At 41.5% G+C, this 17,007-nt stretch overlaps 4 non-coding genes across 4 annotated transcripts; all 4 read right to left on the reverse strand.

The window, feature by feature from the left end:
* Nucleotides 1-4,555: 4,555 nt before the first annotated feature.
* Nucleotides 4,556-4,628, reverse strand: TRNAF-GAA (transfer RNA phenylalanine (anticodon GAA)). Its single transcript has one exon. It is a non-coding gene; the product is annotated as a tRNA-Phe (tRNA).
* A 2,838-nt stretch (nt 4,629-7,466) lies between these two features.
* On the reverse strand, nt 7,467-7,539 carry TRNAF-GAA (transfer RNA phenylalanine (anticodon GAA)). Its single transcript has one exon. It is a non-coding gene; the product is annotated as a tRNA-Phe (tRNA).
* A 508-nt stretch (nt 7,540-8,047) lies between these two features.
* TRNAF-AAA (transfer RNA phenylalanine (anticodon AAA)) lies at nt 8,048-8,120 on the reverse strand. The gene has a single exon. It is a non-coding gene; the product is annotated as a tRNA-Phe (tRNA).
* Nucleotides 8,121-8,629: 509 nt separating this feature from the next.
* On the reverse strand, nt 8,630-8,702 carry TRNAF-GAA (transfer RNA phenylalanine (anticodon GAA)). The gene has a single exon. It is a non-coding gene; the product is annotated as a tRNA-Phe (tRNA).
* Nucleotides 8,703-17,007: the final 8,305 nt, after the last annotated feature.

Genomic DNA, 17,007 nt, shown 5'->3' on the forward strand with positions numbered 1-17,007 from the left:
CGAATTGTCTGGAACAAACCGGCGGTGTCCTCTGAGGAGCTGGGGCTGTGGACAGATTCGGCAGGGAGCATTGGTTTTGGTGCCATATTCGGCACTCAATGGTCGGCACAAAAATGGCCGTCATGGTGGCATGATGGGGGACTGACAAGTAACATTGCTTTTCTGGAACTTTTCCCCATTCTGGTGGCCCTGAGAACTTGGCCCGAGGGGTTCAGAGATCACTCTGTGGTATTCTGGTCTGATAACATGACCGTGGTTGAGTGTATCAATAGCCAGGCAGCACGATGCAAATGGATTCTGAGATTGCTCAAGGAAATTGTATTACTGTGTATGCAATTGAATGTGCTATTTAAGGCAAGACATGTGCCGGGGGTGATGAACCAGGCGGCTGATGCGCTTTCTCATTTTCGTATGCAGGCCTTCTGGGGTTTTCTGCCCACAGCGGACCCGGTGGCGGCACCCTTTCCCGAAGCTCTCTGGTCTCTCGGTGCCCCGAACTTCGAAACCTCGTGGGAGAGAGTTTAGCACCCAGGACGAGGAAGGCATATGAAGGGGCGTTCCGTTCCTATTGGGCCTTTTTGGGGGGCGGCTAGAGGGGAGCTTTCGGGCCAGGAGGAGTTAGTAGTGAAATTCCTGCTGTCTTTACATCAGGCAGGCAAATCAGTGGCTACGGCCCAGAGGCATCGGGCCGCCATTTCCTTTGTGGCTAGGGCTCATGGGATCCAGGACCCGACAGCGTCTTTCGTTGTGCAAAAAGCGCTACGTGGGTGGCAACGCCTTGAGGGTCGCAGAGTAGACGAAAGGCGCCCGATAGGTTTGGATAGGTTGGCCCTGTTATTATCCATACTCCCTGCAACGTGTTCATCCCAGTATGAAACAGTGTTATTCCGAGCCGCTTTTACGCTGGCATTCCATGGGGCTATGCGGGTAAGCGAACTAGTGGCAAGGAACAAGCAGGATGTGATGGGGGGACTGTGCCGAGAGCACGTTCAGGTCAGAGGGGAGACAATGACTGTCTCGTTTGTCAGGTCCAAGACCGATCAGGGGGCGATGGGCGACTGCATAATCATACAAAGGATTCCCGGGTCCTCCATGTGCCCGGTGAGTTGTGTAGAGGAATATTTAGCACAAAGGGTGGCAGCATGGGGGGGGACCTTGTTGAGACACGCTGACGCCACCCCACTGACGAGGTTTCAGTTTCAGCGGGTGCTTGCGATGTCGATTGCCGCTGCGGGCTTGAACCCGGGCGAGTTTGGGACCCATTCCTTTCGGATAGGGGCTGCTACAGAGGCTACAGCCAGGGGTCTGAATGTCGAACAAGTTAAACGTGTGGGGCGTTGGTCCTCCAACTGTTATAAAAGGTATGTGCGGTTGCACATGTTGTGAAGCTGTAATGATGTACTCACGCTTCTTGTTTTTGTTTGGTTTCAGTTGCGCAAGCCTACGAGGCGGGGCGGACTATGCAGTCGACCCAACACCGAGCCAGCGGTCAGACATCACCGGCTGTGAAAAAGGAGGTGTGGGTCGTGGGCCACTCATACGTGAGGCGTGCCGCGGACGTATTCAAAGCAGGTGACATGATTCACGTGGCTGGGGAATACGGGTACAGTGTGTCCTTCTACGGAAGGGGCGGACTCTGTATTGACCAGTTTCAATCATTTTTCGAGGGTTTGCTAGGGCGGACGAGGTCACCGCCGTCTATAGTCATAGTACATCTTGGGGGCAATGATTTGGTCACCACTGGTAGACGACTTCTTCTTGAGGCGATGCTTTCCACTGTAAGTTGGTTAGCGAGGAGAGTTCCAGGGTGCACAATTGCATGGTCCCATATGATCCCACGAAAAGTATGGCGGGGGGCTATTTCTGTTTCTGCTCTGAATCATTCAGTAAGAAAAATTAATAACAAAGTGAGTAGATTGTTCCGTTCCAATACACTGCATTCTATTTCGCATGGTTGTATTAATGGTGACAGTATGTATTTGGGGGATGGTGTTCATTTGTCCCGGGTGGGGAACGAGTTACTCATAGGAGACTTGATAGCTTGGCTAAAGACTTTAAGACATGACCTTTAGGTAGGAGTGTTGTGCGGGGTCCGGATAGCCGGTCAACTATCCGGCCTGTGGCGGTAAGGTCATGATCGGTGAGCACTAATTGGAAGATCCCTATGAGTGGGCGTCACCCATTACGGATGGGAGCGCTCGAGGGAGGTGGCCATTGGCCCCTCAACGGGGAGGCGGTCCCTTCTAAGGATGGGCCGCCGAAAGGAAAGGAAAGGCGGTCAAGGCCCCTTCCTGGGTAGGAGGGGCTACAGCCCCCTCCTGGGGAATTTCCCGGGGCCAGGACATCTGCGACGGCAGATGTGGTAAGTTGTGTGGGGTTTGGGGGGGGGTCTACGCTACCTTCTAGATACCTCACACGAGTCCTCGGACGACCTTTAAGTGGCGTCGAGTTTATTGGGGCCCCCGTCAAGTCAAGGGAAATTGGTAGTTGCACTTGAGGTACACCTCTGTGCGGTCGCCCCTCACAAGTGAGGGGGATATTTCTGGTTTAGGGATCTTGACACCGGTTACGACCTTGCCGTTGGCCCTTAAACGTTAGGATGTACAATTTCAAAATTTCAAGTTAAATGTTTTGTAGGATGTTAGTTCGGCTAGGAGAACCTTTGTATTAGAGAATATGTTAAGGTTAGCCAAACATCGCAATGTGGTAATGAAATTGTACATAATATGAAACTGTTATTTTAATGTTTTAATTTTGTTTCATATTTTAATAAATACGGCCGGGAGGGTCACTCCCTCCCGTCTTCCAAAAGTTCAGAACTGTTTCCAGTTTCCCATCCTTGGGGATTGTGTTGAGAGGGGGTGGCGGGTATCTCAGCCATATGGAAAGGGGCGACCATTCGGTCCCCCCGAACGTATGGCGGAGTACCACGATCCCCCCGGGAAGCCATCTTGGGCGGGAGGCGAGTCTCGGCTGGTATGCCCGAAGCGGCGTAGCCGGGGCGCGCCTTTTTCCCGCCCTGGAGTGGGCTGGCCTAGACACTGACGCGGCCGGCCACGCCCTTGGGGCAGGCAGGGGCGGGTTTACGCCCGCCCTGAAGACGGATAAAAGGAGCAACAAGCCAAGAAAGCATCCTCTTGTTCCTGTGCTCTGAAGCTGCACCTCCTCGCTGCACGTGAGCTCGAGACGGAACGAAGAGCCAATTTTGACCCACCCACCAGCCCCTGAGGACAGCGAGTGGTTTTGAATAAAGTTTGATGTGGTAACTCGAATTTTTGTTTGCAGGTTGGGAGTATTATCGTGATAACTTTGAATATGCAATAAAGAATGGTCAATTTGTGGTATGTTTTGCAAATAAAGTAATCCTGCTCTAGTGTTTGATCAGTAAGCATGCTTTTAATAAAGTTGTTGTTGTTACTGTCTTTTAAGTAATTTAGTCATTTAGTTTAGAATTGTCGTATTTATTTTGGTCGGGCGGTAAGGTCATGATCGGTGAGCACTAATTGGAAGATCCCTATGAGTGGGCGTCACCCATTACGGATGGGAGCGCTCAAGGGAGGTGGCCATTGGCCCCTCAACGGGGAGGCGGTCCCTTCTAAGGATGGGCCGCCGAAAGGAAAGGAAAGGCGGTCAAGGCCCCTTCCTGGGTAGGAGGGGCTACAGCCCCCTCCTGGGGAATTTCCCGGGGCCAGGACATCTGCGACGGCAGATGTGGTAAGTTGTGTGGGGTTTGGGGGGGGGTCTACGCTACCTTCTAGATACCTCACACGAGTCCTCGAACGACCTTTAAGTGGCGTCGAGTTTATTGGGGCCCCCGTCAAGTCAAGGGAAATTGGTAGTTGCACTTGAGGTACACCTCTGTGCGGTCGCCCCTCACAAGTGAGGGGGATATTTCTGGTTTAGGGATCTTGACACCGGTTACGACCTTGCCGTTGGCCCTTAAACGTTAGGATGTACAATTTCAAAATTTCAAGTTAAATGTTTTGTAGGATGTTAGTTCGGCTAGGAGAACCTTTGTATTAGAGAATATGTTAAGGTTAGCCAAACATTGCAATGTGGTAATGAAATTGTACATAATATGAAACTGTTATTTTAATGTTTTAATTTTGTTTCATATTTTAATAAATACGGCCGGGAGGGTCACTCCCTCCCGTCTTCCAAAAGTTCAGAACTGTTTCCAGTTTCCCATCCTTGGGGATTGTGTTGAGAGGGGGTGGCGGGTATCTCAGCCATATGGACTAGCACTATATTACCCAGATATATTTGGCATGAGTAGGTAAGCAATGTCATCTGACTACTGACATCTGTGTTCAAGGGGAAGTGGAAGGTAATGCAGACAAGAGTTTACTTTACAAAAAAGCATGAAATGGGAAATATTCATTGTCAAACCTGAAGGTAAGAGAGGTGGAAGCAAGTTTAGAAGGAGGATATAAAGCAAAGTCTATGTTAAATTGATTGTGTTGTAGATCAGTTGGAAAACATTTGATGAATAGAGAAAAAGTACTACAGCTGATTCCAAGACCTATTTTGTTAGAAGCAAGGAACCTCTCAACTGTGCCGAAACCCGGGATTGAACCAGGGACCTTTAGATCTTCAGTCTAACGCTCTCCCAACTGAGCTATTTCGGCCTTCTGATAGCGGTGGTCTTCATACTTTAATTTGAACCATTTAACAAAATAGATGCAGGACCTGGATTTTTAACCTCATATGGTAGAGATATGTTTTAAGGAGTCCTGTATCATTCCCCAGTTAACTGGTGCAATGGGTAAATAGCATTTTTGGGATCCAGGTTAGGTAGTTGTTTTTTTAACTCTGAATGGACTAGCACTATATTACCTAGATATATTTGGCATGAGTAGGTAAGCAATGTCATCTGACTACTGACATCTGTGTTCAAGGGGAAGTGGAATGTGATGCAGACAAGAGTTTACTTTACAAAAAAGGACGAAATGGGAAACATTTATTGTCAAACCTGAAGGCAAGATAGGTGGAAGAAAGTTTAAAAAGAGGACAGAAAGCAAAGTCTATGTTGAATTGATCATTTTGTAGATCAGTTGATAAAAATGTTGATAGAGAAAAAAGTACTACAGCTTATTCCAAGACCTATTTTGTTAGAAGCAAGGAACCTCTCAACTGTGCCGAAACCCGGGATTGAACCAGGGACCTTTAGATCTTCAGTCTAACGCTCTCCCAACTGAGCTATTGCGGCCTGCTTATAGCTGTGGTCTTCATACTTTAATTTAAACCATTTAACAAAATAGATGCAGGACCTGGATATTTAACCTCATATGGTAGAGATATGTTTTAAGGAGTCCTGTATCATTCCGCAATTAACTGGTGCAATGGGTAAATAGCATTTTTGGGATCCAGGTTAGGTAGTTGTTTTTTTAACTCTGAATGGACTAGCACTATATTACCCAGATATATTTGGCATGAGTAGGTAAGCAATGTCATCTGACTACTGACATCTGTGTTCAAGGGGAAGTGGAAGGTAATGCAGACAAGAGTTTACTTTACAAAAAAGCATGAAATGGGAAATATTCATTGTCAAACCTGAAGGTAAGAGAGGTGGAAGCAAGTTTAGAAGGAGGATATAAAGCAAAGTCTATGTTAAATTGATTGTGTTGTAGATCAGTTGGAAAAAATTTGATGAATAGAGAAAAAGTACTACAGCTTATTCCAAGACCTATTTTCCTAGAAGCAAGGAACCTCTCAACTGTGCCGAAACCCGGGATTGAACCAGGGACCTTTAGATCTTCAGTCTAAGGCTCTCCCAACTGAGCTATTGCGGCCTGCTTATAGCTGTGGTCTTCATACTTTAATTTAAACCATTTAACAAAATAGATGCAGGACCTGGATTTTTAACCTCATATGGTAGAGATATGTTTTAAGGAGTCCTGTATCATTCCGCAATTAACTGGTGCAATGGGTAAATAGCATTTTTGGGATCCAGGTTAGGTAGTTGTTTTTTTAACTCTGAATGGACTAGCACTATATTACCCAGATATATTTGGCCTGAGTAGGTAAGCAATGTCATCTGACTACTGACATCTGTGTTCAAGGGGAAGTGGAAGGTAATGCAGACAAGAGTTTACTTTACAAAAAAGCATGAAATGGGAAATATTCATTGTCAAACCTGAAGGTAAGAGAGGTGGAAGCAAGTTTAGAAGGAGGATATAAAGCAAAGTCTATGTTAAATTGATTGTGTTGTAGATCAGTTGGAAAAAATTTGATGAATAGAGAAAAAGTACTACAGCTGATTCCAAGACCTATTTTGTTAGAAGCAAGGAACCTCTCAACTGTGCCGAAACCCGGGATTGAACTAGGGACCTTTAGATGTTCAGTCTAACGCTCTCCCAACTGAGCTATTTCGGCCTTCTGATAGCTGTGGTCTTCATACTTCAATTTGAACCATTTAACAAAATAGATGCATGACCTGGATTTTTAACCTCATATGGTAGAGATATGTTTTAAGGAGTCCTGTATCATTCCCCAGTTAACTGGTGCAATGGGTAAATAGCATTTTTGGGATCCAGGTTAGGTAGTTGTTTTTTTAACTCTGAATGGACTAGCACTATATTACCTAGATATATTTGGCATGATTAGGTAAGCAATGTCATCTGACTACTGACATCTGTGTTCAAGGGGAAGTGGAATGTGATGCAGACAAGAGTTTACTTTACAAAAAAGGACGAAATGGGAAACATTCATTGTCAAACCTGAAGGCAAGATAGGTGGAAGAAAGTTTAAAAAGAGGACAGAAAGCAAAGTCTATGTTGAATTGTTCATTTTGTAGATCAGTTGATAAAAATGTTGATAGAGAAAAAAGTACTACAGCTTATTCCAAGACCTATTTTGTTAGAAGCAAGGAACCTCTCAACTGTGCCGAAACCCGGGATTGAACCAGGGACCTTTAGATCTTCAGTCTAACGCTCTCCCAACTGAGCTATTGCGGCCTGCTTATAGCTGTGGTCTTCATACTTTAATTTAAACCATTTAACAAAATAGATGCAGGACCTGGATTTTTAACCTCATATGGTAGAGATATGTTTTAAGGAGTCCTGTATCATTCCGCAATTAACTGGTGCAATGGGCAAATAGCAGTTTTGGGATCCAGGTTAGGTAGTTGTTTTTTTAACTCTGAATGGACTAGCACTATATTACCCAGATATATTTGGCATGAGTAGGTAAGCAATGTCATCTGACTACTGACATCTGTATTCATGGGGAGGTGGAAGGTAATGCAGACAAGAGTTTACTTTACAAAAAAGCATGAAATGGGAAATATTCATTGTCAAACCTGAAGGTAAGAGAGGTGGAAGCAAGTTTAGAAGGAGGACATAAAGCAAAGTCTATGTTAAATTGATTGTGTTGTAGATCAGTTGGAAAAAATTTGATGAATAGAGAAAAAGTACTACAGCTGATTCCAAGACCTATTTTGTTAGAAGCAAGGAACCTCTCAACTGTGCCGAAACCCGGGATTGAACCAGGGACCTTTAGATCTTCAGTCTAACGCTCTCCCAACTGAGCTATTTCGGCCTGCTTATAGCTGTGGTCTTCATACTTTAATTTAAACCATTTAACAAAATAGATGCAGGACCTGGATTTTTAACCTCATATGGTAGAGATATGTTTTAAGGAGTCCTGTATCATTCCCCAGTTAGCTGGTGCAATGGGTAAATAGCATTTTTGGGATCCAGGTTAGGTAGTTGTTTTTTTAACTCTGAATGGACTAGCACTATATTACCTAGATATATTTGGCATGAGTAGGTAAGCAATGTCATCTGACTACTGACATCTGTGTTCAAGGGGAAGTGGAATGTGATGCAGACAAGAGTTTACTTTACAAAAAAGGACGAAATGGGAAACATTCATTGTCAAACCTGAAGGCAAGATAGGTGGAAGAAAGTTTAAAAGGAGGACAGAAAGCAAAGTCTATGTTGAATTGATCATTTTGTAGATCAGTTGATAAAAATGTTGATAGAGAAAAAAGTACTACAGCTGATTCCAAGACCTATTTTGTTAGAAGCAAGGAACCTCTCAACTGTGCCGAAACCCGGGATGGAACCAGGGACCTTTAGATCTTTAGTCTAACGCTCTCCCAACTTAGCTATTTCGGCCTGCTTATAGCTGTGGTCTTCATACTTTAATTTAAACCATTTAACAAAATAGATGCAGGACCTGGATTTTTAACGTTATATGGTGAGATATGTTTTAAGGAGTCCTGTATCATTCCGCAATTAACTGGTGCAATGGGCAAATAGCAGTTTTGGGATCCAGGTTAGGTAGTTGTTTTTTTAACTCTGAATGGACTAGCACTATATTACCCAGATATTTTTGGCATGAGTAGGTAAGCAATGTCATCTGACTACTGACATCTGTATTCAAGGGGAGGTGGAAGGTAATGCAGACAAGAGTTTACTTTACAAAAAAGCATGAAATGGGAAATATTCATTGTCAAACCTGAAGGTAAGAGAGGTGGAAGCAAGTTTAGAAGGAGGACATAAAGCAAAGTCTATGTTAAATTGATTGTGTTGTAGATCAGTTTGAAAAAATTTGATGAATAGAGAAAAAGTACTACAGCTGATTCCAAGACCTATTTTGTTAGAAGCAAGGAACATCTCAACTGTGCCGAAACCCGGGATTGAACCAGGGACCTTTAGATCTTCAGTCTAACGCTCTCCCAACTGAGCTATTTCGGCCTGCTTATAGCTGTGGTCTTCATACTTTAATTTAAACCATTTAACAAAATAGATGCAGGACCTGGATTTTTAACCTCATATGGTAGAGATATGTTTTAAGGAGTCCTGTATCATTCCGCAATTAACTGGTACAATGGGTAAATAGCATTTTTTGGATCCAGGTTAGGTAGTTGTTTTTTTAACTCTGAATGGACTAGCACTATATTACCCAGATATATTTGGCATGAGTAGGTAAGCAATGTCATCTGACTACTGACATCTGTGTTCAAGGGGAAGTGGAAGGTAATGCAGACAAGAGTTTACTTTACAAAAAAGCATGAAATGGGAAATATTCATTGTCAAACCTGAAGGTAAGAGAGGTGGAAGCAAGTTTAGAAGGAGGACATAAAGCAAAATCTATGTAAAATTGATTGTGTTGTAGATCAGTTGGAAAAAATTTGATGAATAGAGAAAAAGTACTACAGCTGATTCCAAGACCTATTTTGTTAGAAGCAAGGAACCTCTCAACTGTGCGAAACCCGGGATTGAACCAGGGACCTTTAGATCTTCAGTCTAACGCTCTCCCAACTGAGCTTTTTCAGCCTTCTGATAGCTGTGGTCTTCATACTTTAATTTGAACCATTTAACAAAATAGATGCATGACCTGGATTTTTAACCTCATATGGTAGAGATATGTTTTAAGGAGTCCTGTATCATTCCCCAGTTAACTGGTGCAATGGGTAAATAGCATTTTTGGGATCCAGGTTAGGTAGTTGTTTTTTTAACTCTGACTGGACTAGCACTATATTACCTAGATATATTTGGCATGAGTAGGTAAGCAATGTCATCTGACTACTGACATCTGTGTTCAAGGGGAAGTGGAATGTGATGCAGACAAGAGTTTACTTTACAAAAAAGGACGAAATGGGAAACATTCATTGTCAAACCTGAAGGCAAGATAGGTGGAAGAAAGTTTAAAAAGAGGACAGAAAGCAAAGTCTATGTTGAATTGATCATTTTGTAGATCAGTTGATAATAATGTTGATAGAGAAAAAAGTACTACAGCTTATTCCAAGAGCTATTTTGTTAGAAGCAAGGAACCTCTCAACTGTGCCGAAACCCGGTATTGAACCAGGGACCTTTAGATCTTCAGTCTAACGCTCTCCCAACTGAGCTATTGCGGCCTGCTTATAGCTGTGGTCTTCATACTTTAATTTAAACCATTTAACAAAATAGATGCAGGACCTGGACTTTTAACCTCATATGGTAGAGATATGTTTTAAGGAGTCCTGTATCATTCCGCAATTAACTGGTGCAATGGGCAAATAGCAGTTTTGGGATCCAGGTTAGGTAGTTGTTTTTTTAACTCTGAATGGACTAGCACTATATTACCCAGATATATTTGGCATGAGTAGGTAAGCAATGTCATCTGACTACTGACATCTGTATTCAAGGGGAGGTGGAAGGTAATGCAGACAAGAGTTTACTTTACAAAAAAGCATGAAATGGGAAATATTCATTGTCAAACCTGAAGGTAAGAGAGGTGGAAGCAAGTTTAGAAGGAGGACATAAAGCAAAGTCTATGTTAAATTGATTGTGTTGTAGATCAGTTGGAAAAAATTTGATGAATAGAGAAAAAGTACTACAGCTGATTCCAAGACCTATTTTGTTAGAAGCAAGGAACCTCTCAACTGTGCCGAAACCCAGGATTGAACAAGGGACCTTTAGATCTTCAGTCTAACGCTCTCCCAACTGAGCTATTTCGACCTGCTTATAGCTGTGGTCTTCATACTTTAATTTAAACCATTTAACAAAATAGATGCAGGACCTGGATTTTTAACCTCATATGGTAGAGATATGTTTTAAGGAGTCCTGTATCATTCCCCAGTTAACTGGTGCAATGGGTAAATAGCATTTTTGGGATCCAGGTTAGGTAGTTGTTTTTTTAACTCTGAATGGACTAGCACTATATTACCTAGATATATTTGGCATGAGTAGGTAAGCAATGTCATCTGACTACTGACATCTGTGTTCAAGGGGAAGTGGAATGTGATGCAGACAAGAGTTTACTTTACAAAAAAGGACGAAATGGGAAACATTCATTGTCAAACCTGAAGGCAAGATAGGTGGAAGAAAGTTTAAAAGGAGGACAGAAAGCAAAGTCTATGTTGAATTGATCATTTTGTAGATCAGTTGATAAAAATGTTGATAGAGAAAAAAGTACTACAGCTGATTCCAAGACCTATTTTGTTAGAAGCAAGGAACCTCTCAACTGTGCCGAAACCCGGGATGGAACCAGGGACCTTTAGATCTTCAGTCTAACGCTCTCCCAACTGAGCTATTGCGGCCTGCTTATAGCTGTGGTCTTCATACTTTAATTTAAACCATTTAACAAAATAGATTCAGGACCTGGATTTTTAACCTCATATGGTAGAGATATGTTTTAAGGAGTCCTGTATCATTCCGCAATTAACTGGTGCAATGGGCAAATAGCAGTTTTGGGATCCAGGTTAGGTAGTTGTTTTTTTAACTCTGAATGGACTAGCACTATATTACCCAGATATATTTGGCATGAGTAGGTAAGCAATGTCATCTGACTACTGACATCTGTATTCAAGGGGAGGTGGAAGGTAATTCAGACAAGAGTTTACTTTACAAAAAAGCATGAAATGGGAAATATTCATTGTCAAACCTGAAGGTAAGAGAGGTGGAAGCAAGTTTAGAAGGAGGACATAAAGCAAAGTCTATGTTAAATTGATTGTGTTGTAGATCAGTTGGAAACAATTTGATGAATAGAGAAAAAGTACTACAGCTGATTCCAAGACCTATTTTGTTAAAAGCAAGGAACCTCTCAACTGTGCCGAAACCCGGGATTGGACCAGAGACCTTTAGATCTTCAGTCTAACGCTCTCCCAACTGAGCTATTTCGGCCTGCTTATAGCTGTGGTCTTCATACTTTAATGTAAACCATTTAACAAAATAGATGCAGGACCTGGATTTTTAACCTCATATGGTAGAGATATGTTTTAAGGAGTCCTGTATCATTCCGCAATTAACTGGTACAATGGGTAAATAGCATTTTTTGGATCCAGGTTAGGTAGTTGTTTTTTTAACTCTGAATGGACTAGCACTATATTACCCAGATATATTTGGCATGAGTAGGTAAGCAATGTCATCTGACTACTGACATCTGTGTTCAAGGGGAAGTGGAAGGCAATGCAGACAAGAGTTTACTTTACAAAAAAGCATGAAATGGGAAATATTCATTGTCAAACCTGAAGGTAAGAGAGGTGGAAGCAAGTTTAGAAGGAGGACATAAAGCAAAGTCTATGTTAAATTGATTGTGTTGTAGATCAGTTGGAAAAAATTTGATGAATAGAGAAAAAGTACTACAGCTGATTCCAAGACCTATTTTGTTAGAAGCAAGGAACCTCTCAACTGAGCCGAAACCCGGGATAGAACCAGGGACCTTTAGATCTTCAGTCTAACGCTCTCCCAACTGAGCTATTTCGGCCTTCTGATAGCTGGGGTTTTCATACTTTAATTTGAACCATTTAACAAAATAGATGCAGGACCTGGATTTTTAACCTCATATGGTAGAGATATGTTTTAAGGAGTCCTGTATCATTCCCAATTAACTGGTGCAATGGGTAAATAGCATTTTTGGGATCCAGGTTAGGTAGTTGTTTTTTTAACTCTGAATGGACTAGCACTATATTACCTAGATATATTTGGCATGAGTAGTTAAGCAATGTCATCTGACTACTGACATCTGCGTTCAAGGGGAAGTGGAATGTGATGCAGACAAGAGTTTACTTTACAAAAAAGGACGAAATGGGAAACATTCATTGTGAAACCTGAAGGCAAGATAGGTGGAAGAAAGTTTAAAAGGAGGACAGAAAGCAAAGTCTATGTTGAATTGATCATTTTGTAGATCAGTTGATAAAAATGTTGATAGAGAAAAAAGTACTACAGCTGATTCCAATACCTATTTTGTTAGAAGGAAGGAACCTCTCAACTGTGCCGAAACCCGGGATTGAACCAGGGACCTTTAGATCTTCAGTCTTACGCTCTCCCAACTGAGCTATTGCGGCCTGCTTATAGCTGTGGTCTTCATACTTTAATTTAAATCATTTAACAAAATAGATGCAGGACCTGGATTTTTAACCTCATATGGTAGAGATATGTGTTAAGCAGTCCTGTATCATTCCGCAATTAACTGGTGCAATGGGCAAATAGCATTTTTGGGATCCAGGTTAGGTAGTTGTTTTTTTAACTCTGAATGGACTAGCACTATATTACCCAGATATATTTGGCATGAGTAGGTAAGCAATGTCATCTGACTACTGACATCTGTGTTCAAGGGGAAGTGGAAGGTAATGCAGACAAGAGTTTACTTTACAAAAAAGCATGAAATGGGAAATATTCATTGTCAAACCTGAAGGTAAGAGAGGTGGAAGCAAGTTTAGAAGGAGGACATAAAGCAAAGTCTATGTTAAATTGATTGTGTTGTAGATCAGTTGGAAAAAATTTGATGAATAGAGAAAAAGTACTACAGCTGATTCCAAGACCTATTTTGTTAGAAGCAAGGAACGTCTCAACTGTGCCGAAACCCGGGATTGAACCAGGGACCTTTAGATCTTCACTCTAACGCTCTCCCAACTGAGCTATTTCGGCCTTCTGATAGCTGGGGTCTTCATACTTTAATTTGAACCATTTAACAAAATAGATGCAGGACCTGGATTTTTAACCTCATATGGTGAGATATGTTTTAAGGAGTCCTGTATCATTCCCCAGTTAACTGGTGCAATGGGTAAATAGCATTTTTGGGATCCAGGTTAGGTAGTTGTTTTTTTAACTCTGAATGGACTAGCACTATATTACCCAGATATATTTGGCATGAGTAGGTAAGCAATGTCATCTGACTACTGACATCTGTGTTCAAGGGGAAGTGGAATGTGATGCAGACAAGAGTTTACTTTACAAAAAAGGACGAAATGGAAAACATTCATAGTCAAACCTGAAGGCAAGATAGGTGGAAGAAAGTTTAAAAGGAGGACAGAAAGCAAAGTCTATGTTGAATTGATCATTTTGTAGATCAGTTGATAAAAATGTTGATAGAGAAAAAAGTACTACAGCTGATTCCAAGACCTATTTTGTTAGAAGCAAGGAACCTCTCAACTGTGCCGAAACCCAGGATTGAACCAGGGACCTTTAGATCTTCAGTCTAACGCTCTCCCAACTTAGCTATTTCAGCCTGCTTATAGCTGTGGTCTTCATACTTTAATTTGAACCATTTAACAAAATAGATGCAGGACCTGGATTTTTAACCTCATATGGTAGAGATATGTTTTAAGGAGTCCTGTATCATTCCCCAGTTAACTGGTGCAATGGGTAAATAGCATTTTTGGGATCCAGGTTAGGTAGTTGTTTTTTTAACTCTGAATGGACTAGCACTATATTACCTAGATATATTTGGCGTGAGTAGGTAAGCAATGTCATCTGACTACTGACATCTGTGTTCAAGGGGAAGTGGAATGTGATGCAGACAAGAGTTTACTTTACAAAAAAGGACGAAATGGGAAACATTCATTGTCAAACCTGAAGGCAAGATAGGTGGAAGAAAGTTTAAAAGGAGGACAGAAAGCAAAGTCTATTTTGAATTGATCATTTTGTAGATCAGTTGATAAAAATGTTGATAGAGAAAAAAGTACTACAGCTGATTCCAAGACCTATTTTGTTAGAAGCAAGGAACCTCTCAACTGTGCCGAAACCCGGGATCTTTAGATCTTCAGTCTAACGCTCTCCCAACTGAGCTATTGCGGCCTGCTTATAGCTGTGGTCTTCATACTTTAATTTAAACCATTTAACAAAATAGATGCAGGACCTGGATTTTTAACCTCATATGGTAGAGATATGTTTTAAGGAGTCCTGTATCATTGCGCAATTAACTGGTGCAATGGGCAAATAGCAGTTTTGGGATCCAGGTTAGGTAGTTGTTTTTTTAACTCTGAATGGACTAGCACTATATTATCCAGATATATTTGGCATGAGTAGGTAAGCAATGTCATCTGACTACTGACATCTGTATTCAAGGGGAGGTGGAAGGTAATGCAGACAAGAGTTTACTTTACAAAAAAGCATGAAATGGGAAATATTCATTGTCAAACCTGAAGGTAAGAGAGGTGGAAGCAAGTTTAGAAGGAGGACATAAAGCAAAGTCTATGTTAAATTGATTGTGTTGTAGATCAGTTGGAAAAAATTTGATGAATAGAGAAAATGTACTACAGCTGATTCCAAGACCTATTTTGTTAGAAGCAAGGAACCTCTCAACTGTGCCGAAACCCGGGATTGAACCAGGGACCTTTAGATCTTCAGTCTAACGCTCTCCCAACTGAGCTATTTCAGCCTGCTTATAGCTGTGGTCTTCATACTTTAATTTAAACCATTTAACAAAATAGATGCAGGACCTGGATTTTTAACCTCATATGGTAGAGATATGTTTTAAGGAGTCCTGTATCATTCCGCAATTAACTGGTACAATGGGTAAATAGCATTTTTTGGATCCAGGTTAGGTAGTTGTTTTTGTAACTCTAAATGGACTAGCACTGTATTACCCAGATATATTTGGCATGAGTAGGTAAGCAATGTCATCTGACTACTGACATCTGTGTTCAAGGGGAAGTGGAAGGTAATGCAGACAAGAGTTTACTTTACAAAAAAGCATGAAATGGGAAATATTCATTGTCAAACCTGAAGGTAAGAGAGGTGAAAGCAAGTTTAGAAGGAGGACATAAAGCAAAGTCTATGTTAAATTGATTGTGTTGTAGATCAGTTGGAAAAAATTTGATGAATAGAGAAAAAGTACTACAGCTGATTCCAAGACCTATTTTGTTAGAAGCAAGGAACGTCTCAACTGTGCCTAAACCCGGGATTGAACCAGGGACCTTTAGATCTTCAGTCTAACGCTCTCCCAACTGAGCTATTTGGGCCTTCTGATAGCTGGGGTCTTCATACTTTAATTTGAACCATTTAACAAAATAGATGCAGGACCTGGATTTTTAACCTCATATGGTAGAGATATGTTTTAAGGAGTCCTGTATCATTCCCCAGTTAACTGGTGCAATGGGTAAATAGCATTTTTGGGATCCAGGTTAGGTAGTTGTTTTTTTAACTCTGAATGGACTAGCACTATATTACCCAGATATATTTGGCATGAGTAGGTAAGCAATGTCATCTGACTACTGACATCTGTGTTCAAGGGGAAGTGGAATGTGATGCAGACAAGAGTTTACTTTACAAAAAAGGACGAAATGGAAAACATTCATAGTCAAACCGGAAGGCAAGATAGGTGGAAGAAAGTTTAAAAGGAGGACAGAAAGCAAAGTCTATGTTGAATTGATCATTTTGTAGATCAGTTGACAAAAATGTTAATAGAGAAAAAGTACTACAGCTGATTCCAAGACCTGTTTTGTTAGAAGCAAGGAACCTCTCAACTGTGCCGAATCCCAGGATTGAACCAGGGACCTTTAGATCTTCAGTCTAACGCTCTCCCAACTGAGCTATTTCGGCCTTCTGATAGCTGGGGTCTTCATACTTTAATTTGAACCATTTAACAAAATAGATGCAGGACCTGGATTTTTAACCTCATATGGTAGAGATATGTTTTAAGGAGTCCTGTATCATTCCCCAGTTAACTGGTGCAATGGGTAAATAGCATTTTTGGGATCCAGGTTAGGTAGTTATTTTTTTAACTCTGAATGGACTAGCACTATATTACCCAGATATATTTGGCATGAGTAGGTAAGCAATGTCATCTGACTACTGACATCTGTGTTCAAGGGGAAGTGGAATGTGATGCAGACAAGAGTTTACTTTACAAAAAAGGACGAAATGGAAAACATTCATAGTCAAACCTGAAGGCAAGATAGGTGGAAGAAAGTTTAAAAGGAGGACAGAAAGCAAAGTCTATGTTGAATTGATCATTTTGTGGATCAGTTGATAAAAATGTTGATAGAGAAAAAAGTACTACAGCTGATTCCAAGACCTATTTTGTTAGAAGCAAGGAACCTCTCAACTGTGCCGAAACCCGGGATTGAACCAGGGACCTTTAGATCTTCAGTCTAACGCTCTCCCAACTGAGCTATTTCAGCCTTCTGATAGCTGGGGTCTTCATACTTTAATGTGAACCATTTAACAAAATAGATGCAGGACCTGGATTTTTAACCTTATATGGTAGAGATATGTTTTAAGGAGTCCTGTATCATTCCCAATTAACTGGTGCAATGGGTAAATAGCATTTTTGGGATCCAGGTTAGGTAGTTGT

This window comes from Lissotriton vulgaris, chromosome 8 (assembly GCF_964263255.1).
Source record: "Lissotriton vulgaris chromosome 8, aLisVul1.2, whole genome shotgun sequence".
Classification (NCBI taxonomy): domain Eukaryota; kingdom Metazoa; phylum Chordata; class Amphibia; order Caudata; family Salamandridae; genus Lissotriton; species Lissotriton vulgaris.